The sequence below is a fragment of the Columba livia genome, chromosome 10 (assembly GCF_036013475.1).
Source record: "Columba livia isolate bColLiv1 breed racing homer chromosome 10, bColLiv1.pat.W.v2, whole genome shotgun sequence".
In the NCBI taxonomy this organism is placed as follows: domain Eukaryota; kingdom Metazoa; phylum Chordata; class Aves; order Columbiformes; family Columbidae; genus Columba; species Columba livia.
The window spans coordinates 18,892,227-18,918,447 of NC_088611.1; the positions used below are offsets into that span (position 1 = coordinate 18,892,227).

The 26,221-nt window shown below is 43.7% G+C and overlaps 1 protein-coding gene across 3 annotated transcripts in view; it reads right to left on the reverse strand.

Annotated features, from left to right (window-relative positions):
* The window catches only part of SLC6A6 (solute carrier family 6 member 6), a 115,462-nt gene extending 99,027 nt beyond the window's left edge, over nt 1-16,435 (reverse strand). For 2 of the 3 annotated variants that reach the window (XM_005507541.4, XM_065075611.1), the window contains exons 1-2: nt 16,302-16,435; nt 469-552 (exon numbers count right to left, since the gene is read on the reverse strand). The gene's annotated coding sequence lies outside the window, so the exon portion shown is untranslated. The remainder of the gene's footprint in view (nt 1-468; nt 553-16,301) is intronic. The other variant, XM_065075615.1, reaches the window with a different exon arrangement.
* Between the last annotated feature and the right edge of the window lie 9,786 nt (nt 16,436-26,221).

Below are 26,221 nucleotides of genomic sequence, written 5' to 3' on the forward strand. Positions count from 1 at the left end.
GCATTCGACATATAACTTGTACAATTCACAGCTTAAAGTGAAGGAAAGCCATCAAGAGCAGAGCTGATCAGCAAAATAATTTCTCCCTTCACGTAGCTTCTTTTTATTATTATGATTTGTCCGTGAACCAGCAAATAAGACTTTTAACTATCAGTACTGTCAGATATTATTGATTTGGGTGCACAAAGATAAATTAAACAGTATAGGCTTGAAACACATCAACACTACAGGCTGTGGGTTTTGCCACCTGATCTGTTGGTACGTGCTGATGGTGTTTGCTGTAGATTCATACCCTGCTGCCCAAAGCTTTGAAGAATGCAGTAGGTCCTGGCAATTTTTGTTGGCTCAAGTCCCTGGTACATGGGCCACGTGTGACCAAGAGTAGCTTCTCATGAAGAACAGGGCAAAATGTCAAGCGTGCTCTGCCAAAAAGCCCCTGGGACGCAGGGTTTGTAGGCACATCCCTACCTTCAAGCAAGCAGGCAGCAGGGGTGCAGCTTGGAGTCACTCAGCTCCAGGCAAAACCGGCACAGGTCTCTTCTAAAGCAGAGCCTAAAAGCAAAATCAAAGAGGATACAGCTGGTAAATACAAAAAACAAAGAAGACAGGAGAAGCGCGTACCAGAGAATACGCACTGTTAAAATGGGAATTTCATGCTGCTACCAACAGCGTTCACGTATAGAAAGTTCTGGTTCAACAGAAAAAGGACATGGGTGAAACACAGCTAGCCTGGGCATGGAGTACATCCTGGAGTCCATTGTGTTAAGACACTATATGCTAGAGCTGAGGTGATATAATATTTCAGAACATGAAAAGAAAACATTCATTGAAGGGAAAAAAAATCTGGCATGAAACAGCTAAAGAAAAAGAAGCAGCAACAAGCAAGCTCTGCAACCAAGGAAAGGGTAAAATCTGGGCCCCGCTGAAGTCAGTGGGATGTTTGCCAGAAAGCTGTAGACAGCTTGTTTTATCCAGGATTTTTAATTAGCGATTAAATGATTCAATGGCAAGTTGGCTGTTTTAAGAAGGAAAAAATCATCGAAGAGCTCCAGTGTGCCTCTCCCTGCCCCTCCTACCCCTTGGGAGGTTCAGATCATACACAGCTTTTTATGGGAGGCTTGACAGGTACTTCACTGAACCTTCGTTGAAATCTGTAGTTTCCCAGGCTCTGCCTCCTTCCCCAGTTTGGGGATGAAGATGGGGAACACCTGCTAACGACACCAGAGACATCGCAAAGAGCCAAAGTCCCGTCAGCAGGAAGCACACTGGAAGCCTGGCCTCTCCAGCACAGCCAGCCTAGCTGATGGCGGACAGTATATATGAAGAATTAGGATGCTGCATTCATTTAATTGACATATTTGAACGGATTTTAATTATTCTGGAATGACACACCCATAAATAAATACGGCACTTTGCTGCCTTAAGGCACAAGTCACTTCGTTAAAAGCCCTGTGACTCAAACGATCTATTCACGCTACACATTTCTCTCATGCTGCTTGATTTTCCTACTTTCCTCAGCCTCCTGCTCTTCTCTCCCCAAAGTGCACCGGTTTCCATGGAAACAAAACACGTCATTGGAACAGACAGAACTTGGTGACATCCTCACGTGCAGAGTGAAAACGCAACTTAAATAAGCACTTTGCAATCGGAACGCGGGCCGAGGAAGGCGCCGGGCGCCGACCCCGCGCACGTGTGCGCACATGTGTGTGCACGGGCGGCCGCCGCGCGGGCCGCGTCCCCGCACCACGCACCCAGCAGAAGGCTCGGCAGAGCCCGTCCCGTCCTATTCTGCTTTAATATAGCTGAAAATCGCTTTGACAGCTGAATGGCCGCTTTGTTGATCGCTCCTTCTTAGCTGACTCTGCTGCATTATGGAGCTTTGTGAAGAGATCACTTTGTCGAGGGCTGAGCATATATGGTCTGAGCATGAACAATTCGGCACGATGAACTGCATTCATTTTATATGACGCGCGGGCTACAGTTTTACTGCCTTTAATGTGTTTGTTTTCTCTGTGAGTTCCATCTTCTCATCTTAAGTGGTTTTTAATTTTTTGGGGGCATCTTTAGGATTATCTTCTTCACTGTTTCCTGGACACATCCAGAGAATTTTCAGTGTGTCAGGTCCCAGTATGTTGTATCTTGCCTTAATGCTGTACCGAACCAAGTCTTTGGTTGTTATCTAGTTAGCTAATTATCCACCTGAAAATAGCCTATTCCTGCCTAAAATTGCTACAGTTTTGTTAGCATTTGAATTCATATTCCAATACAGTGGTGCCCCAGCAAAGGCTTAGAAATCAGGCCTCGCTATAAGGAACACCGAATGCAACATATACACCTTTTTACACCGTTCCTCCACCCCTAGTCCTAAAAGCAGCTGCACATGAGCCAGTCCCTTGTCTTCACAAAGTCTTATGAAAAATATTAAAGCAAAACCAGCCTGGGCAGCATTACTGGCAGTACCAGGGCCTTGCGCCACGCACTGAAGCAGCTTTGCAGGCTCTGCTGGCTGTTGCCATTACTGGTGCTTGAGTTGCCTGTACTGGTTGTCTCTTATCGCCATCGCAGTTTCTACTTCTAACCATGGCTTGTTTAGAAATGACATTATTTCAGATTCACTTTGTGCCCTGCTTGGAGGCGCAATACAGACTCAGGGCATTTTTATATGGTTTCTCCTGATTTTTTCCTATCTCCTTTTCACAATTTTTTTAAACAAACGCTATTAATACCGGATAGGTAGATGATAGAGTCCAGTATAAAGATGACTAGGAACATCAACTGCCCCAACGGCAAAATTCCTGTTGGCTTTGTAGTAGGCATTACACTGATCTTTTGCGAGCTGAAGACTAAGAGCTTTACTTGGAGACATCACTGGAGGCTTTTCTTGTGCAGGACGCAGAGCTGGGCCTTGAGCATCTTGCATTTCAACAATTTTTGATTGGCCTGTGAAATGGCAGAGCTCCGATTTACGCTACGCCCTGCATTGTGCACTCAGTGGTATTTTACCACTTCTGAAAACACCCGTCTTCTCGAAAAATGGAGGGCAAGTTTTTCAGACGGGCAAATCCCTCCTTATCTCTTAGTCATAACCACAATCCCCTTCGGATGATTTAAAAAGCTTTGTACATATTTACCTTATTTAAAAAAAAAAAAAAAAAAGACTTCTCTGCAAATCACTGTTTGAAAACAGAAGCTGCAGAAAGATTCCTCACAACCTTATTTGCTCCCACTCATACTCCTAACGTGCACATATTTCATAAGAGTTGGCACACTACGTGCTGATCTGTTGAATGTATATGTATTTTAAATTCACCGTCTGTGCGGAAGTTCTTTGTACTAGAAACTAGTGTCTTGACTAATGAATTCCTTATCTTCCATCCCTTTGGCAAATGTTGAATTGTTGTCCATCACTGACCACGCAATATTCAGGTAAATGATGAAAGGCCGCACAGGTGATTAAGAAACAATTCTTCTTCTCGTACTGGGAATTTTCCGATTTAGCAAGAAGTCACGAGATCTTCAGCGAGTCAGTAAATTTCCACAGACGGTTGCTGTTCTTCACCCCCTCTTGTGGCAAACGCGTCTGAACCACCAAACGTGTCTGAATCGGTCTGCAACCCGCTCTGCCACGGGAACCCTTGGAAATTCCCAGGTCAACAGACCTGGGTTACACTTGGTGCCAGTAAAGGCAGCGGTGATTTGCACCGTCACCCATTGTGCATGTTGGTGGGAGAATGTTGAAGTCAAACGGGATGAAATACACCAAAAGCATGAGAGAAAACGATAGGCATAGCTTGCAGTAGAAATACAAATAACTTCTGAGATTGGAAAGGCTGAAATACAGAGAGAAAAGGAGAAGTAGAGAGGGGAAGGAAAGTGTGTCATCGACTTGCAGCATGATCTTTCTGGAGTAAATAATACAGCTTCACATATGTTAACCATGCCACGTACATCCTTCAAAGACAGCTCCGTATTGTTAGTATCCTAGATGGTAGATTTCCATATTCATATATCTTCTCATTTTGGTGCTGCTGGCACCTAGAAATCTGCATTTAATTCTCCAAAAACATCTAAAATCTTTGCCTCCAACTCTAGTTGTTCCCTGCCAGCATATGAGCGTGACTATCCTTCTATAAGGTAATAGTTAATAACAAGCTAAACATGTCCCACCTAGAGAAGCATCCATGGGTCATTAAGTACCAGTCTGTAATCACATAAGAAAAACGAGGACTTACTAAAGTCCACTTTTCCAGAAAGCACCTTTAATCTTGGGCCCTGATGATGGGTCAGCACATAACTCCTTTTTAACCAAAGGCACGTTACTCAGATCAGGTGGTTCTATTTGAAGAAACACAAATGTTTTGAGAAGAATTTCAGTCAAGAAATGACAAATAAAATTCAGAGGAATGTGCTGCAATTTAAGGAGACAAGTAACAACACAGAAGAATCAGGCAAATCAGTGAAATGATAGATCTAGTCCCTTTGGTTTATGGCCTTATTGTGTTTTCTCTTTGGACCCGTGCCAGAAAATATGGTAAAAGGAAATGTGCAGGTCCATCCCCACTGGCTCACCAAGGCTCACAGGGTTGACTTGCATCAGGCTCTTCATGGGCATGAGAACACATTTACACAACAAGAAGATTTTATACTTTCGCATTTCCAGAAAGATAACTAAAAATGCAAGGCCTGATGCTATTAGCAGATCGATACATTCCTTGTTCGGAGTGCTATCAGCCTTTCATACTTCTTGGAAAAGTGGGCATGGTGAGAGCAGAACCAGAGGCCCAGCTCTCAGTGCCCGTATGCTGATGAAAGCAACAGTGCTGGGCATAAGAATATAAACGGTATTTAGCAGGTTAGACCAATGTGGATCAAAGCATTTAAGACTGCATCTGCAGAGCCGAAAAATTCAAGGAAGTCTGAGGCTATTGCAAACGGATCTTTAATGTTGATGACAAATTTTTCATAAGGACTGGCAAACTTCCTGTGGATCTCAGCCAAACAGTTTCTAAAAGAAACTTTGGAAATCCCAAACCAGAAAGAATCACCTCAAAGCAGCTCTGATGTGGTTTCCTTTGATGAGAAAGGGTAGGAATAGGTGCAAGAATTTCCTCATTCTCTTGTCTCAGAGACATGCGGTGTGATTTTGCAGAACTGCAAGTCTGGCTCAGTCATCCATGGGGCATTTAAAGTTCTTCCTCAGCAGCGCTAAAGTCTACCAGAAAAAGCAGCAATGGAGGAAGGAATCCCTGTCAGCCGCTGCTGTATCCCGAGTGCTACAAGGTTCTATAATCGGGAATTGCCTTTGGACCCTTAAAAAAAATGCACTATATCATTCTGGAATGGTGTTAATCTCTCTGTCGTAGAGGTCAAAGCAAGCTTTCTATTATAAGCTCCACGAAACACACCTACTTCCCAGCCACTCACTTGCAGGGAACAAAATCCAGCTGGCCAAAGTGGTCCGTGTGTAACAGGACACCAGAGCAGGCGCTTGAGGGGATGTGGACAAGCCATTTTGGGGCTCTGAGACCTCCGAGCTGGAGGATGAGCCCTCGGTGAGGCAATACCAGCTCAGTGCCACAGTCAAGGAAGCCGAAGAGACAGGTTTCTCTTTGCTTCCTTGTAAAGGACAATGGTCTTATTCATGGACAATACCAGCTGGAAAGGCCACTGCCTCATCTCCCACCCAAGGTCCAGCAGGGCCTCACCACAGTGCTCCCCACCATGATCCATTATTCCCAGCACCTTTGCAACAGCCCTTTTCCATCCATCTCTATAGCACTCGCAGCAGCAAGAGCCCAAGTAAGACCGGGCCTTGTGACAATGACTGACAACATCCCAACCTTGGAGTCATGTTGGCTGGAGCAATGAGTGACATGATACTGACACCCAGGGCATGGTAAACTGGGGGTTAGCTGAGGACCCTCAACTTCTATTTCTTTAACAAATTTTCTGTATATTTTCCTAGGGGTCCAGAGTGCACATTGGCTTTACTGATAAGTTTATCAGTAGCAGAGTGAAACATCCATTTCGTTTGTAGTGTTTACACTTAGCCTGTTTCTCCAGTTGATAAGTTGGGACTGAGTGAACAGTGTGACCCTGTATTTTCTTCCTTCCCCCACGAACGTTGCTCTGAGCTGTGTGTGCAACACCTCAGAGTATGGGGGAGAGATGCTGAATCAGGAACCATTGCTCCTCCAACCCTATCCTGGAGGTTTTCACCCCCACACTGGAGGTTCTCCACCCTTTTACATCATCCCAGCCCCAACTCAACCCCCAGAGATGAGGAAAGTCTGTGGCACAGTATGTGGATGCCGATTACATCTCCAAACAGGAGGAACACACAATTGGTGGGATCCGCCTGCTTTTTAGCCCCTTTGTGCTCAGGGGCAGAAATACAAATAAGCCTCAATGTCTTTTTCCTGCTTATGTGAACTGAGATCCGCTTTTCAATAGCAGGCCCTGGCGAGAGATAAGTATTCTCTTTTCTTGGCATTTATTTTGGGGGAGGAAAAGCCTTTCACTGGCTCCCATGATGCTCCCCTCCCAGCACTCAGAGGGTGCAATGGGGTGCAGGCAGAGCCAGGATTCAGGGATGCTCCTACAAGCTAGTATTGCCATGCCAGCCCCTCAGAGCCCCTGCACAGGCAGCCCAGGGCACAGCAGGCTGCTACAGGGGCTGTGCTTCTGCACAGATTAGTCCCAGGATGCTCAAATGGAGGGTCTGGTTGAAGCTTCATGCTGCGATCGTAGGGCAGGTGATGGTGTCCATGTGCATTCTCAGCTCAGCTGCTCGTCTCCCCCCATCTGACCCATCTGCCTCAGAGAGAACAGGACCATAAACTTCATGAGGGAGTTTTCCTCCTAAATGCATTACATAACGCAACCGTTGCTAATAGCTCGTGTTGTTTCAGAAGGACCACAGAGAAAGAAGTGGGCAGGAATGGCAAGAATCCTCCCGACAAGCCCGGGCACCCCTGGCAGCCACCTCACCCACCCTTCACCCGCTCGGCATGTAACGTCATGCGCCCTGTGAGACGCCAACCCCAAGCCCATCCACAGCAAAACACACGGGATGCAAACAATCACCTTTCCTCTGCTTACACTCACTAGAAGGCAAATTTTAAACTGTTCTTTCTGAAAAGCACTAAGTGACAAATCCAGCACTGTGCAAAGCCAACAGAGGTGGATGGCCCTGCGGACAGCTCTCATGATGGAAAGCCAAGTTTGAACTTTATTGTCTTATTTCACTTGGAGAATTTCCTGGGTGTTTTCTGGGTTACTTCCTTATTGCTCTCTCGGTAAACTAGGTCAAAATGCCTGACTTCTCCAAACCTCCATTTGTCAATATATAAAATGAAGGCAATGGGACAAGTCGTCCCCTGCTCTTTCCTCCATAGAGTTCAACCTTATGAAGAGGCCTTACAATGCCCCTCTCTTTCATTAGAGCCAGGAAGGTCTTTGGAATCCCCAAAGCTGAGAAGTGCCGCATGGTGCTATAGGCAGCTCGAGAGGAGCACACATGGAAACACAGGCAACCAGCAGACTGATTAAAAAAGATGTGCTCGGGGTGGAATAGCTTTTTGTCCCTAAGAGCAAAAAATCTGAAATCTCAAAAAGCACCACAGGAACAAAGAGATTCCACCACTCACTTCACCTGTGCCAGCCTTCACACTCCAAAGCTGAGCATTTAAAACCACTGTAATGTTTGGGGGTCTGCCAGTATACATAGGGGGATCTGATAAAGAGAAAGCTACTGTGCATAGACAACATAGGGGTTGGAAAGTATCTTTGAACTGATACACGGGGCTATCAGGTTTCCCTTAGCAGAAAGGGGTAGGTTACAGCACCACAGATGGGAAATACAAAGCTTTTTGGAAGAAGGTAGGCATTTTTTGAATAAGATGTCTAGCAGCAATGTTTTACAGCACTGTTAACACGTAGGGTAAAATATACCAAGAGCCTTGAGGCTGTTCTTCAGAGAGTCTCCGTATTTCAGCATCTGCATCAAATACAGTGATAAACCTGGACCAATTTCAGCGTACATTCCACCGCACCAGCACTCTCCTACTATATAGCTTACCACCCTTTCTCATACAATAAGATCCATCAATCTGGACAGATTCTTTTTTTAACCTGAGTGACTCCTTACTCCTTGAGTGCTTCAGAACTTGTAGGTAACATTGTCACCAGGTCTTTAAAAACACACCCACAGGCTTTTCAGGGGCTGGGATAACCAATGTAAGAACTGTAACTTAGCAAGACCTCTACAGGGTGGCAGAGGAGCAAGGCTGTTGTCACAGCAGTGTTGCGGTGACTGTTGTTTCCTACAGCATCCTTTGCTGCCTTCCACTCCGTAATCCCCCTTGTCTGGCTCCTCCTGCTCAGTTGTCCCACCAATGAGCCATACATTTGCTGCTCCTACATGGGCTGTCTCCATTTTATGGTATCTTCACAGGTCACTACTATGACTTACACAGCCAGGTTTGATCCACAGGTTCAATAGCGCAAGTCCTTTGAACCGCATTCCTCAAAGTCCACTTTTCCTCCCATCATTGGATCAGTACAGAACCCAGGCCAATGGAAAAACCCCATACGACATGTATGCCTGTGGGTGACATCCACATAATGGCTATGTTCCAAAAAGGTTTGGTAAGAGACCTCACCACCTACTATATGAATTGTTCGTGTGTGATCTAGTTTGAAGGATTTTTGGTACCTCAGGGTCGAAGTCTCACTTTTCACAAGTAAATGTTTTAGAGGACTCAAATTAATGACATATTGCCAGTCAGAATCAGAACTAGTTCTGCTTAGGCAGAACCTTGGACAGAAAAACATTCAACCAGTGATTCTGAGGTTTGAACTGGCTCCAAGCCTTAAAAAAGGACCATTTGCTACTCTGCCTAATTATAGGAATTATACAGCCAGGGCTGGGCATTTGGGGCAACAAAGGTACTTGCAGACATTAGAAACATCCCTCATTGCCTGCTGAGAAAAAACACCTACCAGCTAATTTCTGATAGTTTGAAAACTTCTTTGCTGTGGTAGAATAAAAGAAAGTGTCATGGTGATGGCTGTAGTCATCCCTGATGCATGTGTACCTTATGCTGCACTGCACAGAGCCTATAGATCCATACATCCAGGAACACCTCTGCACATATGGTCCCCAGAGGGCTTGTGCAGACTGCTCATATGAACTGCTGCATTAAATTACATTGAGCCTGAGCAATCAGTTGCTCATCAATCGACCTCTGGCTCTGATTCTTAATAACTAGAAGCATCTGACATGAGGCAAACCCTTAGAGAAGGCACAGGGAAAGAAATAAGTGCACTAATTAAGCTATGCAAAGTGCCTTGGAGAAGAGTGCTCCACTTGAAGGGTACCCTGACACTTCTGACCCATTACAAGTAGTGGCAGAAGAATTTCAGGAATTTAATTTTGAGTGTTTAATTGAGACACAGAGAAAAAAATATCAGTAGAATTTGAAATTTGTTTCTTCCTTACAGGTAAACTGTATCGGCTTGGGAGACTTAGCAAATATCCTTAGCCACTAATACGTCTTTATTTTGATTGTACTGGAGGTAAATCATCCCCAAACATGATAGAAAACAGTGTTGGCCTGGCATATTTATGATGAATTCTTTGCTCACAGTGCAAATGTAAATGCAATAGCCCTGCTTAGCACTTAAATACCATTTTTCTAATTTATTTCCATCGTTTGAACCAAAGGACACAGAGGAATGTTTTGAATTTTACACTTTTTTTTCTGAGAGTGAACCTGTAAGAACACAGCCCAACGCACCAAGCATCTTTCATGGCCAAAAAACTTGACTTCTACAGTATCCTCATAGGAAACATATATTGGTTTATCCATTTTACAAGCATGGTTAAACTGAGGATTGAAAACAAGGTCAAAATGCTTGTTGGGTGCAGAGCTAGGGAGAGAAATGGTGATTCAGATTCCTAGTTGTCTGCTGTACCAGGTTGATATTATTCCTTTCCCTGCCTACATTTAGAAACAGATTATCTGAGTGTCCCATTTAAATAAAAGGTGCATGAATGGGAGACAACTCTTCTTCCTAGGATGGTTTGGAGCCCCCAAGAAGAATTTCTAGTTGTTCTTCAAATAAAAATGTGTGAATTATTGTCTAATTCAGGTAATAATTTCACTAGCAGACAAAAGTTAAGTCTCTTGTATTGTAAGACAGCTCTCCTTTTTAATGCACCCTATTTGCTACCTGGAATCTGTGTCTTCACCCAGATTCCCCACGTCACTTAAGAGTGTCAGAGAACCCCTTTGTACAGCTATAAACCCAGAGCACAGCCCAGGCTCCAAAGAGGTGAGAATCTGGAGTTCAATTCATACACATCACAGGTGTCAAACTGGGAGAGCTTTTCTGTACTTCTCCACGTTGCCGAAGATTAAATGAATTGTTTGTGATTAATACAGGAGGGTCCCAGCTAATAGAAGTCCTTTCCATGCAGGTGTGTTTATTCAGTCTGGAAGAAGATGTAAATACTTGGATCAAGTCTCTCTAGACACATTTCTCGGATTTTTCCTGTCGGTGGGAACACAGAGAACTGGATATGCAATGTCCTAACACTCTGGTTTGTGCCTCCATCTGTATTTATTTCATATACCAGAGCAACAGCTTGCTGCTACTACCATGAGCTGAAAGAATTACAGTGGAAGTGACTACGTACCTGAGAAGAATCAGAACAAAGCCTACAGTTACAGCATTTTCTCCCTCTGACCTCCCACGCAGGGCAGCATCCTGCACAGGGAGAAATCCACGTCCCATTGAATGGGAGAGAGTTGACTGGAAAAGGCAGCAGCATCCCTTTGATGGCAGAGCTGAGGAAGAAAACCATCTAACTCCTCCATTGCCAAGTGCCCACTGGGCCAGACACAAAACAAGCCTTCAGTTTGGTTACGCTTGAGACTAGTTTTTTAAATACTTATCTGGATGTCCTATTCTTTCTCCAGTTCTGGATGCTGTGCCCTCGTGCCCACAGCCCAACTCAGGGAAATCTCTGTGCTCTGACTCCACTGCTCCACGTTTCTCAATGGTCTCATGTGCTGCCTAAGCAGCAGGGCAATTAGCTATTTACGGGTTTAACATGATAAGGAACAAGAAAGAATATATTTCTGTTGTTTTATTTACACGAAGAGCAATGTAACTGTCTCTCCTTGTCTCAGTCTTGTGCTATTAATAAAGTCCATGTGAGGAATACACAGATTTACATCATGTGTGGAACCTGTCAGCGTGGTCTCTAGCTGGAATAGTTTCCACACCGTGTATCTCCCTATAACCCATCTTTCTGGGGCACGTGACTCAGAAATGTGTCATCGGGACACGTGTAGTCACTGGACCAATGAAAGGGATTAAAGGGAAACAGAGGCAACAATGCTGCTGCTTCCAAATGCCGCTCAGCTCATTGCTACTGCTCTCTGAAAAGGTTAATGAGACGTGACGGAGGTGTCATCATCCCAACGCGGCCCTGGTTTTACCTTTTGTACAGCAGGCTTTTCTATAAGGCAATGTTTTTCCAGAGATTAAAAATAAAAAAGAACTAAAAATCCACAGCTGTCAGTTCTAAAAAGCAAATAATCACTCCCCCGCAGTGGCTGAAAGGCAAACTTGTACCTAAACACTTGTAACTGGCATCGCTGACATTCTTCATTGTCCAATCAAAATGTTAAAAACAAAAATAAACAGATCCCACAAAATGAAAAATACACTGGATTTTAACATTCTTTCACAATTCATAACCAAAGCTGTGGTCAGCAACATGGAGCGAGAAAGACGTTTGGTTATAAGTCATGACTTCAATCAGACAGTCGCAGTAGTGTCTTGTGGAAACTTTCCAAATTAAATGGATGTCCAAATTAGAGACATTCATGCTAAAGATGAAACATCACAAACAGGCTCTTTTGTCTAGAATAAATAGAACCAAAACAGTCAAATGCTCAGGAAGATAACTGATACAACATTGTTCCCTTGGGCATCTTTGTTAGTGCTTAACTCAGTGTGTTTTAAATGCCTTAAAACAATGAAACTAGTAGACAAGCTATTCTAGTCCTCTGGGCATGAACTGTCCCTCCTAATCTCTGCTCACCAGGTCTCCCCACAGCCACATCCTTCGAACACCCCGGTTCTTCCTCCCAGCCTCGAGCTGCTGACGCATTCGATTTAATCAGGACATTCATCTACTGAATCAGAGCAACCCTTGCTCTCACTGCTGTGACCTCTGCCATGCCTATTCCCAATTGGTTTTAATTACTTTCATTCATTATGCCAAATCTACACCTTGACTGTCAGCACTTTGGGGCAAAGCTCCCATCACGTGTGGCACAAAGGTCCCCGCATCTCACAGTCTCTGCACGCCTTGCATAAGCATCTTAACTGCCCAAAAGGATGAAGGAAAGAAAGGACCAGAATCCTCAGGCCTGATTAGGTTTGAAATCGATGGCAAAACTCCTCCTGGCATCAACAGTGCTGGATCAGGTAGAAAGGGACTGATTCTGAATGTGAAATGAATTCTGTAAAATTAAGGCATCTACCAAATGCTCACTCCATAATAAAGCAATAATCTCCCTGAAACGGAGCCTGTCTCATTATCAGCTTGATGGCTGCTGTGAATGAGCTTATCTAATACTGGTTAACTGCAAAAAAAAAGTGATATATTTTCCTTTCTAGCCCAGGAAGTAAGAAAGGCTCCATCTGCCTGTCAGTCCCTCCAGGGTCCATCTCCCCATTCACTTGCCATCCTCTGGGTAAAAGATTTACTGCACAGGGTACAGAAATTGTTCAGGATTGTCAGAGAGAAGCATTTCAGACGCTTTCCTCCAAAGGAGTTTTCCCTGGAGCTGCAGAGCCTCTGGATGGAGAGAGGGAGGACACATCTTGGAGTCACCAGCCCTGCAGGGGTTGAACGGATGTGGAGATGAGGTTCTCAGGGACACGGGTTAGTGCCAGGGGTGGGTTGATGGTTGAACTCAATGATCTCAAGGGTCTCTTCCAACCAAAATGGCTCTACTGATAAGTGCCTCTTGAAGGCTCTGCATCTCCTCTATGGTGAGGGATTTCATCTGGCAGATTTAGGTCCTAAAGGCAACAAACCATTTTAACAACAACTCTGAAGCTCCTTCAGCAACAGTCATTAGAAAGGTACCTGCCAGGAAAGACTCACAGCATTAAGGACTCTTGAGATGCAGGGGTCACCAGAGTGTATTTTATCTTTCTCTCTCTGTTTTCTCCAGCAAGAATAAAGGAGATGGAAGATAAAAAGTGAGATTATGTCATAGCAGAGGGATGTCTCTACTCATAGGAAGATAAGCCTTTTCCACGCAGGTCAAGTAATCTTCAAAAGATGACTATGAGCTGCATTGCCATGTACTCTACACAGTTTTATACAGTCTCTTCACTTCCGTGTCAATATTACTCTTGTATTTTATGTACACAACTATATTACATACATTACATTACATTATATAGCTCAGCTGATCTTAAGATCCCCTCCAAGCCCAGTTACTAATTAGAATAAGGAAGAACATCAACGTAAGTGGCAAAACTTTTGATTATGTCAGACTGACAACCACTACATTAACAAAGAAAACAGTGAAATCACATCTTGGACACAGTGTTTGATTACCTATGGATGGATCACCTGGGCCATGGATTGACCCACTCTGCATGGCAGCCAGGACACAGACCCACACCCGCTGGCCTCAGGCTGGTGCCTCAGGCTACCCCTGTGCTCTAAGGAGATGCATGTATCACATTTTAAGAGATGAATGCACTGAATAGTCGCTGTCTGACTGACACATGTTTTGTATTAGCTATGGGTAACCCCCCCTCCCTGCCCTTATTCATTATCTGGATAACTGGCTGCAGACCTTCTCTGAAGGAGTAGCTTTAGTAGGCATCACTGGGGTGTAGTATGAAAGCAGGAACTCTGTCATACTAATATCTTAATTGAAAGAACTGAAAGGCTGCATAACACAAGGTTTCTACCTTCCAGACCCCTGTATTTCAGGTCTCGTTCTGCATCCAGCAGTCAACTCTGGCACTTCTACACAGGCCCGGCTCCCTCCTCCATAGAGTTCACCGGGAAATCTGCACTTCAAACATGGATTTTGGTGAAGTTTGATGATGCAGAAACGTATCAAAGCAGCAGCCTGCAGAATAGCAGGTATGGGCAACAGTGACCTCCAGTTCTCTTTGCAAACGTCCTGTTGCGCAGGTGCTCTGTTTGTATTTCTGTGGATAAGCAACAGAGGGGCTCCAGGGTGCAAAGGCACTTTTTGGGCTCTACAGCAGCAGGAACCTCCAGGCTCAGTGGGGTGGAGCTGCGAGAATCATGCTAAAATAACTGTCTGGTCGCTACCCAGACCACAAGGATTTCAAAACATATGGTACCCATGGGCTGCATTAACCCACTTGCAACACATTGCTTTCTCCCTATGCCATCTACCCCCTTCCAAAAATCCCACAATTACTTTTATTGCAACTTAGCTCTCTTCTCTGAAGGGAGAACACACACCACTTTTGGACTATATCTGATATAATGGTTCTCTTCACAGTTTCCTGAGATCACACACACCTCAGGACGCAGGATCTCACTCAGATACCAGGGAAGAGGTCCAAAGAGGCACCCAGAAACATCTCAGCCCTGAGGAATTAACCTGTTACATTGGAGCTGAACATCGACCTCAAGATTAACAACAGCAGGATATTTTTACATTATTCATCCCAAACCAAACATATATCACATTATTTCACAATCTCTATCTCTCTTCTTAGCTATACTCTCCTCTATTGGAAATGGAAGAATGAAGGTTTGCAGTAATTAGAGAACAACAGGAGGTGAAGAGTTGGTAGGAACGCTAACAGTAGACGCTTTCTTTCCTAGATTTCTACTTTTCTGATTCTGATAAAGTAGCTCCATCTGCTACGCTGTTATTCACTGCAGATTTGCTTATTTACTTAGCTATTAACAGCCAGGTGCACAAGGGGTTGTACTTTCATTTCTACTGCACACGTTCGCTGTGAGCTTCCAAAGCAAAGTCCCCCCTGTATCAGCCGCCACACATTCAGGTCAGGACCGTGACTTCGACTTCTCCGAAGTATCTGGCGATATAAATTCTTGGAACGAAGCGGGAAGGGGCCTTATGCCATACATATGGGAGCGTGGCTACGCAGAGATAATATATGTCAGCTTCGGGAGGCTTGTAACGGGAAGGTTTTTTTCATTGCTTTCCTCATCTAAATGCCTAAATATGGGGTGTTGGTGGAAATCATGTGACTTCCTGAAGTTCAGCTTGTCCTGCTTGTAAACATGTGTAAGAATTTCGCTTTCTGATCACTGGGAACTAGAAAGGAAAAGGTTTGCCCTATGAAAATTTACGTTCCTGAAAATAGTTCTCTTAACTTACGCTAATCTTCTAAAACTTCAATATTCAGCCATAAGCTTCTTTGCAAGCTCGGACGCACTGACACAAAGGTATGAAATTTCGTAAGTTATTTGTTACGACATTGTCATCAACAGCAAAAAAATACCTAAATGAAATTATAATCATTAACTGCACTCGGCTGCATTTTCTCTGAGAATTTCCGCATGCTCGGAGCGTGGAAGAACTGACTCATTCCTTATGAGGAGAACACAGTGTAAATCCTGCTAATTATTTCTGCTGAGTGTGGTATCTACAATTCATTTATTATGTGAGAGTTACAGGGCTCTGGTACTTCTGCAGTAAAGTGCCATTAATATTGCAGCTGGCTACGCTACAGACACCCTGCAAGATGTTGAGAAATCCCATTTTGGATTGGGTGGAGAGACTTTAAACATACTTTTGTTCCACGTATCTTAGTATTTCTCCTCTGAACATACCCTCCTGTCAAATGAAACCATTTCAGCAACTCCAGCAGGACAAAATAGAAAACCTCAGCAGCAGCTCCAATTCACAAACAGGTATTGGGCAGCATCAAGAAATATTGTGCATTGTTAAATGATTCTTTGAAGGAACGCAGGACTGGAAGCAGCTCCCCTGCCATTTATCAATCCCCTATTATTAAAGGCCGTGTTCTAGGATAACTCTCAGAACTAGCTAACGGGTTGTTAATTAGCAGTCACTATTCTATAAAATTAAAAACAAGGGAATAACACAACAAACCATGATACACGTTAGACCACACCCAGAGAATTTCAACACACAGGGAAGAGGAAAGGAAGATGAGGAAAGCAACAAATGAGATGAGGCAAATTAAGTCAAGCTTGAAAGAGCTTGTCAAGGCCTTACCCCGCTATAGAGCAGTTGTTGGAGTTCGCTGAGCTGCTCCACCTTTCCGATAAATGAAAATGAATCCTGCTTAATTTCAGCGCCATTCGTACCCAGACTTACGTGTGTGTCTGGCTGTCTCTAGGATATACATTAGGAAACGAGTGGAAAGCACCTGATAGCATCAGTCAGATAAGACGGCTGACGTTGCCTCTCCAGCCCAAAATGAAAAAATACAAACTAATATTTTGGGCTGAGATGACTCAGAAATCAGTACCAACCTGCCAACTTGGAAGGCCCTAGGATGTTTGCTTCAAATTGTATCTTGGTAACCAATTTGTGTGTCTCATTCGCATCTACACAAATCCATACATAATGACATTAAAAGTCACAGTTCCTTAGGAGAAGCCCTGTTAACGCTGAAATACAAAAAAAGAAAACAAGTCTGCTGTCTGCAGACAGAAAGCTTATAATTCAAAGGCACTTAAGTGAATTGATCTATTTCTCCAGCTCCGCTCTGCAGCAGCCGGTAGCAAGAAGAGTCCCCCCCCAATTCTTCCCCCTTCATGTTTTTATCTGACATTTTTATCATGCCTGCATTTCAACTGGGAGCATTACATTTTGGGCGAAGCACTTATTCTGAGGACTTACAGACTTTTGATAGGCTGAATATTTGTGTGTGTGTCCAGGAAAAGTTCCCTTTGATATCTAGGAGCTCCATTAAGAGGACAGAAATGAGCCCTTACATTATGTATCAGCAACTGACCTGTGAACCTAGTAACAGTTTGGTTTAAGGGTGCCATTGCAGCGATGAGCTCTACAATCAGCAATAACAGGAAGAATTAAGAATAGGAATAGACTGCACATTAGAATAAAAAATTCTTGCCAGTCCTCTAGAAAAATTTCCCTGCAAAGAAAATGCCACATACCTTGAGGTTTTTACAGATGGTATCAAGGAAAAACAAACCAACCCAACCCACAGAAAACCCCAAAGCAACAAAGAAAAAAGCCCCAACCAAACAAAAATCTACTAACAGAAGCACATTGGAGATTAATGCACCCAAAGAGATGCACGGGGTCAGCTACAGGACTAGATTATTTCTGTACTAAAGCCACCACACACTTCAGTCATGACACAAACTGGCCATGAATATCCTGTAGCATGTCCCCAGAGCCTTTCTTTACCTTGCACCGTCACCAGTCACATATGAAAACTATGACAATCTCAAGCACCACAATGAGATTTGTACTTTTTTCCCCATAGGTTATTTTGCAGACTGGAAAAAGGTATTTCAGTCTGCCTGAAATTATATATTCTGAGCTCAACATTAAACAGAAATAATCTGTTTCTTGAGAGAAAACGCAGTATGCTTTGGAAGTTAAAATAAATTTCCACATGATTGAAGCAGAAACCTCATACTTGATTTCTGTGAATTCCACATGAAATACAGGAACCTCTGATTTAGAGTTCGGCATGTTTCAATAGATTCCAAATAGCCTTAAGGGCAGCTCCAAAACTAAAGGTAATTAAGAAAATAAAACCTTGAATTTCTCAAACAAGCAAGAGGCTTGGTTTAAACCATGAAAACAAACTTGTGGAGACTGGTCCATGCTGGATCACCAGAACCGGAGATACGGGCTTGTTCTGCACGGATCTGGTCACGTCTGAAGCACGTCTGTGAACAAGCGCTATGGCTTGCACTGAAGAGATATGCACATGAAAAGCCTAAACTGAGCCTTACCTACAAATTCAGTCTGGACCATCCTGAAAAATTAGGTGCCTTCAAGAGCAAAGCTCCCAGGGCCCTTGACACAGGGGCCTGAGGATGAAGCATCACTTGCTTGACCAATTAGCCTCTATTTGAAGCTGACATAAATTCATCTAGTCATCAAATGGTTCACAAAGCCTTTATCTTGCTAGAAATGAGCAGCAGCAGATAGTTTCCTTGCTCAGAAGTCCCTGTGTCTGCCCTGCCAGTGGGTTTGAGGCTCAAGAAACCCTACGTCTCCTTGCTCTCAGGGTCTCACTCACAACACCATCCCCTCACTCCCCCTCTCTCTACCATCAATGGCTCTGGGTCAATATTTCAGTCCCTGTAGTGGTAATTGAGGCAAACAAGCAACCTGGATCTGCCTTGCCCTGTGGCCAACACTGGCTCACAGCACCTTGCTCAGCACTGGAGCGGGATTGGTCCCTCCATCTTTGGGCCTGGAAGATGACACAGCCCAGGAGATCCACCGGCTGCAAAAATCTCCCTGTTGGTGAACACATCTCACATAACACTATTAAATAAATACCACACAACGGTATTAATTTTACTTCTGCATGTACATAGCATGTAGCAGCTCAGTATTGTGCCACACAGACCTAACGTTTGCTTTTTAATGACGGTCTGTGCTGGCTTATCAACCTCCAGGCCCAATTTCTACCCTTAACTTGAACCTGTGCTGTCAATATACTCCCTCCTAATTGCCCAAAACCTATCGCTTTTCTCCTCTGTGCTCTGGGATCGTTCAATATATCCACTTAACAGTGCTGGTATTCTTCTTGTCCTGATGCTACTTTGGTATTACAAAAACTCCCCTGACTGACCAGCACCAGGTTTACTTTCTGTGATTTCCTAAGGAGAGTTCAGCAGGTTTCCATGAATCTCAGAGGCCTGGCGATAAGGACATTTGGACTGCAGAGACCCTGACGTGGGAGATACGACAGCAATCCGATGCTCACAATGTGCTTCTGCAGGGCTTTCCAAGAAATAGGGTTCCCATCAGCAACAGAGGCCCCGCGAGTCCCTGCTCTGGGCTGAACATTTACAACGCTAACAGCTGCTTATTATTGCTAACATGGAAAATCTCCAATATTCAACATTTAGAGACCTTAACCAAACATTCCTAAAACTTAAGGTGTTTTTCTTAATAACAACAAGATGCAAAATTAGTAGCGCAAGCTACACTAATCTTCTGGTCTGCTTCTATTTTCTACTTTTTTTCATACTATAAATATTACAAAGTGAACCACCAAAGTTCTGAATAAGTGGTTTACTCTCAACACATGTAAATTCAGGGCCTAGCTTTGGTATCTTTGGAAACACAAGGACAATAAAGGAAGCTGTTTATGAACTCAAAAACAACTACCTTATTTCTGTACATACATTAAATGTACAGACCTTACTCTGGCCACACATTAATTCCACTCAATCCTTCCACACCAAGGTATCCAGCTCAGCACCAGAGGCTTCTCATAGAGGAAGACCACAAGCATGTCCCTCAGACCCCTTGGGAGAGGAATTTGACCTTCCACGTCACGCTCTAAAACTTCACTACAACCTTAAAAAGCATCCATCTCTTCCCATCAACACTACTGATCTTATTTTTGCTTGGTAGATCCTGTTTCCCACAGACCTGCCTCTCCTCCCCTTCTCTTTGTCCCACATCCTTCCCTCCAGAGCTTTCCTTGCTCCCGTCTCCCTAATCATCATGGGCTCATTTCCAGAGATCCAGTGTTAAAAATACAGCAGCGTGCTATAAACAGGCTAGTCTTGTCAGCTTTAAAACTCACTTGAGTTACTGTTTCTGAGGCAGGAGAGGGGGGGAAAAGGGTATTCCAAGGGGACCCCCTTGACATGACCATTCATTCTACATCAGCAGTTCCCAAGCTCGTTGGCTCGCAACCTCATTTCCAGGCTCGTGACCTCTCTTCCATCAGCGCTCCTCAGGGGCACGACCCAAACTTTGGAAACCTCTTGTCTGGATCAGTCAAAAGTGACACCTCAAGAATAATTTCCCAGTCGGTGCCATGTTTGTCTACACTTCTGAGTGGCGCGATTACCCTGAAGTTCGGGTTCAAACTTGCCTCTTTGCTTGTTTATAAGTCTGGAAAGAATTTCTGGGTGTCGCTCAGCTGGCGGATAGCGAACTCTGTAACTTTTGACTGTTCCGGTGACAGACAACTCTATCTCAACTGACCTGGTATGGCATTAAGCACTTGGCTGCAAAGTTCAGCTGTGCTTGGCTAAAGCGGGGATTTTGCTTCTCTGCAGAGCCTAGAAACATCATTGTTTTCTCTACTTGCACATCATGATTATTCAGATAACAGTTACTATACCCAAACCGCTCCTTATACAGTAACACAGTTTTATCAACACACATGCAAATTATACGAGCTCTCATAGCTGCTTTTCTGCACATCAGTTTGTCTTTCTCTTTACGGTCATTGAGAATGTGTGGTCAGTGAAAATTTTAATATGCAGATTTCTAACTCTGCTTTGTCATCCTTGCTCACTGGTAGAAGGGTGGGTGGAAAAAACAATGGCGAAGTGGTTTGAACAGATCTTGAAAACGCCACTAAAAATCCTAGCTGTTAGAGCATTTGCAGTTTAGATGTGCTACATATATATGCATAAGCCTCCTGCTTTGGTATTTCCCTAGAATTAAAATAATTGGGAATTTTTCAGCCAGCTGTTTCTCCTATTTTCACATCATATCCCCACTCAGCCTACATGTCTCTGAGCAGCGGCTCCGCTCCTGCATTAATAACCAATTCCTTTAGCTTTGCTGCCCACAGAATCTCTCTCACCCTCTTACTCTAAGCCTAAAGAAGTTGTTTGACTTTCTATTCAACCTCAGTGTATTTCAATGTTATTGTTTTTCAATTTAAACAGCCAAGAGATACCTGCCTAGGCACACCAGGCTGGAATTTGGGGAATGTGAAGTGGAAGCTCAGCAGCCAACCTACATACCTGCCTTGGGAAAACACAGAATATAAATCTTGAATCCAAAGGGAACCAGTTAATACAAGTGTATGAAAGGACCCACCACCATCCAGACAGCTGAGGGGCTCAAGTTACTGAAGACAAGAAGAGAAGAAAGACATTTGGGGTCTGTGGCTTTGCACCACTCAGGCGCATGAGGCCGTTGTGTACAACCCCTTTTTGCGATTATTCAGTCTCTGGATGAGGTTTTAGCATCCAGCTTTGGTTGCTGCCAATAAAAGAGATTAGGCTGAAAATGTTTCAGCATGAAGGGAAACCAGCAAAGCCAATATTAGGGCTTCTCTTTCCCTCAAAAATGAGGGCAAAGCCCCACAGCCTGGCAGCGCAGGCCAGCAAACGAGGAGAACAAAGTCACGCTTCGTTAGAATGAAACTTGGTGAGCACCAGAGCACATCAGCAGCAAGGAGAAGATCCTGTTTGAGCCTGTAACGATTTGCATGAGACCACGACTTGTTTGCTACTGTACAGCACTTTCAGAAGGGTTGCTGATTCCTATTGAATTACAATTTGTTTTCTCTTTCTTCCTGTCTTTCGTTGCCATGCTGTGCTCATAAGAGCGCACCAAGGTCAGGTTTGCCTTCCGCCTCCTCTTGTGCCATTATGAAATGGGCAACTGGTGGAGATGCCAAAGTGACCAGGCTCAAGAAGTTGGTGTGGTTATTACTACAGAGCTACAAATCTCTGCCTGAGACTTCTCCAATTTTAGCCATGGAAGGTCAGATGGACAGAAATTTTCAGATTTGTAGCAAGTTGTCTGGCTGTGCTTGAATTTTGCCTTTAAAAAACAACATATATATATATATACACATATATATATATATACACACACATATATATATATACACATTATATATATATATATATATATATATATATATATATATATATATATGAATTTACTTCAACCAGGATGGAATTCAAAATTCTGGCAGAGAGGATGGAGCATTGGACAGATCCCAAATCTGCAGATACTGATGCAACATCATGGTTAGAAAATGTGCATCTTCATGAGTAATGGTTTGCATCAAGAAAAAAACTTTACTGTTAAATGGGAAAGAGACACCAAAACCAATATAATCTTATTGATCCTGGTAATGCACATTAGAGAAGGGATGGTAGTCCCTAACTCTGCAGAGGCTAGATGGAATTTAGTTAAAAGAAAAAAGGCAGGTGGACAACTGAAAATTATTTGACCGGTATAGGAAATAAACCCTTTTTGAAGAAAAGTCTCACTGTCAAAGGTTCATGGCTCAAAAACTAACCACATCATAGCCATTGTAGCTATGTGGCATCTGTACAACCAGGTTAGACTCCCATTTCATTTATCAAACGCACAAGGTCTTGTTTCAGTGGTGTGTGGAAGCACACTTTGAAGTGCATATTTCATATCTGGATGAGGTTCTCATGTACAGTTGCAACATCTGTAAAGTATCCATGAAAATACAAAGGGGTCTTTTAAGAAAGATGATCATCCACCTTGGAACAGAAGGTTCTTCTCTTGAAGGTTACAACATCATCCAGCTGATGTTTGGGCTCTTCCTGCTGGTCGAAAGAAACCAAACTGCATATTGAAATGTTGGAAGGTGGGAGATTCAATCACATCAAAGATATATTCGGAATTTTTTTTCCAGTAGCAAGGTCATTTGCTTTATTGATCCACTAGAATACGACACTGGCAAATATTTTTTAGAAAAGGTGGATGTGAAAGGATAAGGGAGAGGAGTTCAGCTACACCTCCATCATATCTTTCAAAGATATATAATCATAGTGGTTCATATCTTCAATGTATATGGTTTAGACTTTGGGTACCAGAAGGTCTACCCTAACCAAGAATTAGTGGGGGAGGCAAGGGGAGGTTGGGAAGGTATGTAAAAGATGAAAGCGCTTTTGAAAATAGAGAAACCTTGCGAGAGATGAAGAGAAAGCCTGAAGTGAACTGCTCACCACTCTGACAGCCCTCCCAGGGGAACCAGACTTGAGCTGGCACATCTTGGAGAGGCTCCCACTGCCAAGGACTGTACATAAAACGATGCTTAGGGACCCATTCTGCACAATTTATTACAGGGAAGATAATCACGTTTGGTCATTTTACTCAACAGTTCTGAATCTGTGCCCATTAGCCATATAAACTATATAGAGGGAGAAAACAGCTGGTGAAAGAATATTGCAAAGTGGCAAGGGAATTCACTAGATATCTGTAATTCTGAGGAAGAGCGACTGTCAGGAAGTTCATGGGGCCTCCTGTGCCTGTCAAAGAGAAAGGATCTAGACAAAATACAATCTTATTTGTGAAACACAAAAATCTACATAGTCTTTGAAAAGAGGGGATGAACTCTGAAATAATAAAGATGCAAAAGGAATAGTTCACCACAGTTTGTTACTTCATTGGCACAGCATGCCCTAAATCAGCCCGGCAGAAAACAGAGGGACATGGAAAATGAGTGCAACCAACACAAGAGCAGCGAGACTTACTTAACTACATTGTATGATGATAACATCGCATCTGAGACACCAGATCTTCCATCCCAAGGACAGGAACATGTTATCCACACCTGGGAAATGGCTGTAATCTTACAAACTCAGAGGCTGATGAAATTAAGACAACTGCGGAGGTGCTGAAAATGTTTGAGTGCCAGAATGAGACCAGGGAATCTGAAACTAGTAATGCACGAGACTATATGAATCAACGGAACAGCTCAGTGATGCTGGGGTCAAATGGCCAGGGAAGAAACAAAACTGAAAAATAAAAAACCACAGGCCATGGGTATTAGAATGTTTACATTCAGCATAGCATTACCCGTGTGTCATGCAGAAAAGCAGAACCTATTTCTGTGCGCTGCCCTTGAGGAACGCTGCAGTGTTGCCTTATGACATGACACTCGCTCACGAGATGGGCACTTCTCTAAATTAAGTGCTTTCTAACACCAGACAGGCTTTCAGACTTGCTTTTTCAGTGGGTGCTTTTTTAAGTAGCTGCTTGTCCAGTGACTTGGAGTCACACGCTTGTGCCATTGATCATTCAGAGAGTATTTCACAAATTCTTTGGGAAAATACTCAGACTTGCCCAGATAAATAACAGGGCTACGTCTGTTATAGAAACTCCCTTCTCTGCCTGAAGAAATTGAAGGCAGGGGGAGATGTTTCCACAGTCAGCACCAGAGCTAAGATCAGGGAGTGAAAAGTGCTCACCTGGAAGTTTGATTCTGGTTGTTCTGCTTGTTAGCAATAGCCCTGGAGGTCAATGGTCTGTGGATTGACACAAGCAAAGACATTTACACGTGAGGGTGCAGAATGTGAAAGGAAGGTGGTGTGAAAGGAGCTCCCAGCAATGCGATGTGATTGAGCCGCACTGGTTTGCTTTTAGATCTTGTGCTTTATTCATCTCCAGATTTATGTGTCTCTGGTCTGGGAGCATCAGTGTATCTGTGGAAAGGCAGTTCCTTGCTCCTGGCTATCCTAGTTGCATACACATACCAAGGACAGAAAGGGCGGCACAGCAGTTTTAGATGGACAAAGTGGGTTTTGGATCCTTGCAGGTCCATTCCTTTTCTTTGGCATGAACTAGAGCACCTTGGAGACAGTTCTAAGATGTGCTCTACTTCCCAGTGTCCACAATGGGCCCCGCACCGCAGTACATCTCAGTACGGCCCATCTGCAGTGTCCCCGCACAGTGGTTCATGAGCTGGAAGGAGTATACAAAACAGGTTGTTCTTGCCTGTCCTGCCCCCTTTCTACAGCCTCTGAGAGCTCTCAGGACAACATATAAGAGATTAAGTATAAGTAGGGGTCAAGTCCTGCCCTAAGAGTGACTGTGAAGTTTGTCAAATAAACTGGTTAGTAAAGGTGACTGGAAAGTCTGATGCGTTTAAGTGTCAATCTTACAGGATGGATCATCCTCGGAAGGAAAACACACGCCTTTAGTTACATCTGAAATCACCACAGACCTCAAGCAAATACTCCAAAAGGCACCAGGAATTCACTAGTATGAATGAAATCAGCCCACAGCAAGTTGCCACAGAACTAAAGTGCCAAATGCTTCACTAGGGGCGATCACACAGCATCTGCCATGTCCCACCGGCCTTCGTCTCCACCTCAGGCCTGACTCATTGTCCTAGGCATACCTGATAGACTTGAAAGAGGATTTAAGCACCCAGAACTGGGCCTCAAAACTACACTGAAGTTAAAGGGCACAAGAAAATGGTGGGAAGATCCCTTCTTTTTGCTGGCCGAACGTGAGAGAGGACGCAACACAAGGCAGCGAGTTCTAACGTGTGACCAGAAACTGCTGTAAAAATGCTTTTGCAAACGCGAGATCTATTATATTTATCAAAACTTTGCTAAGTAAGGTTAATACTCTGGCATTGACCCTGCCTTGTATGCCCTTAGTAATACTACCATGCTTTGTCCCATTAAGATTTTACAGCAGAAGAGATAACACACGGTCGATAACCCATTATGAACAGGTACTTTTCTTCTTCTCCCCCCTCCCCATGGCCCCTACCCCGTTTGTAGCAGGGAAGATAATGCTTCAGCCAGAGAACTCGTTTCCAATGTCAGCCTGTAACCAGCTTACGCCTGAAGAAAAAGAGACTGATCGGCCATTGTGGTCGTTATCCTGGTAATGGAACAGCCTGTGTGAATATCAACATTATCATATATCATTCAACTGCTGAAAGTCATCTTACCATCAGAAGGAGCTGAATAGCAACCATTTCTAAATCCTTATGTACATCCATTTACAGCAGCTGAACTGTGGGTGTATATAGACCTGTTTTTCAGCTAGCACAATCGTCAAGCATTCCTCATTTACGAGTGAATTAATTTGCCTTGGTATTAGTCCCAAAATGGATATATAATCTCCAACTAAAACTAAGATTAAGCTGAGGCCACCAAATTCCATCATTTCTCAAAACACATATGAAGTCCCCAGCCAGATTCTGATCTTGGTGTGAATCTGAAAATACTGAATTACATTTAAAAGCCATTGCTTTCAAATGGTGATTCTCAGTAGCCCCAGTGTCGCCGCAAAGAATCCGTCCTTAACATCTCTGAGCACCAGTGCTGTGCAGAACCAGCTCCAGACTATTTATAGCTCACATTATATATACACACTGCAGCTTCCAAAAGCATATTTTATCTTTTGGGAGGACAATACATTGCTGAAAGCAA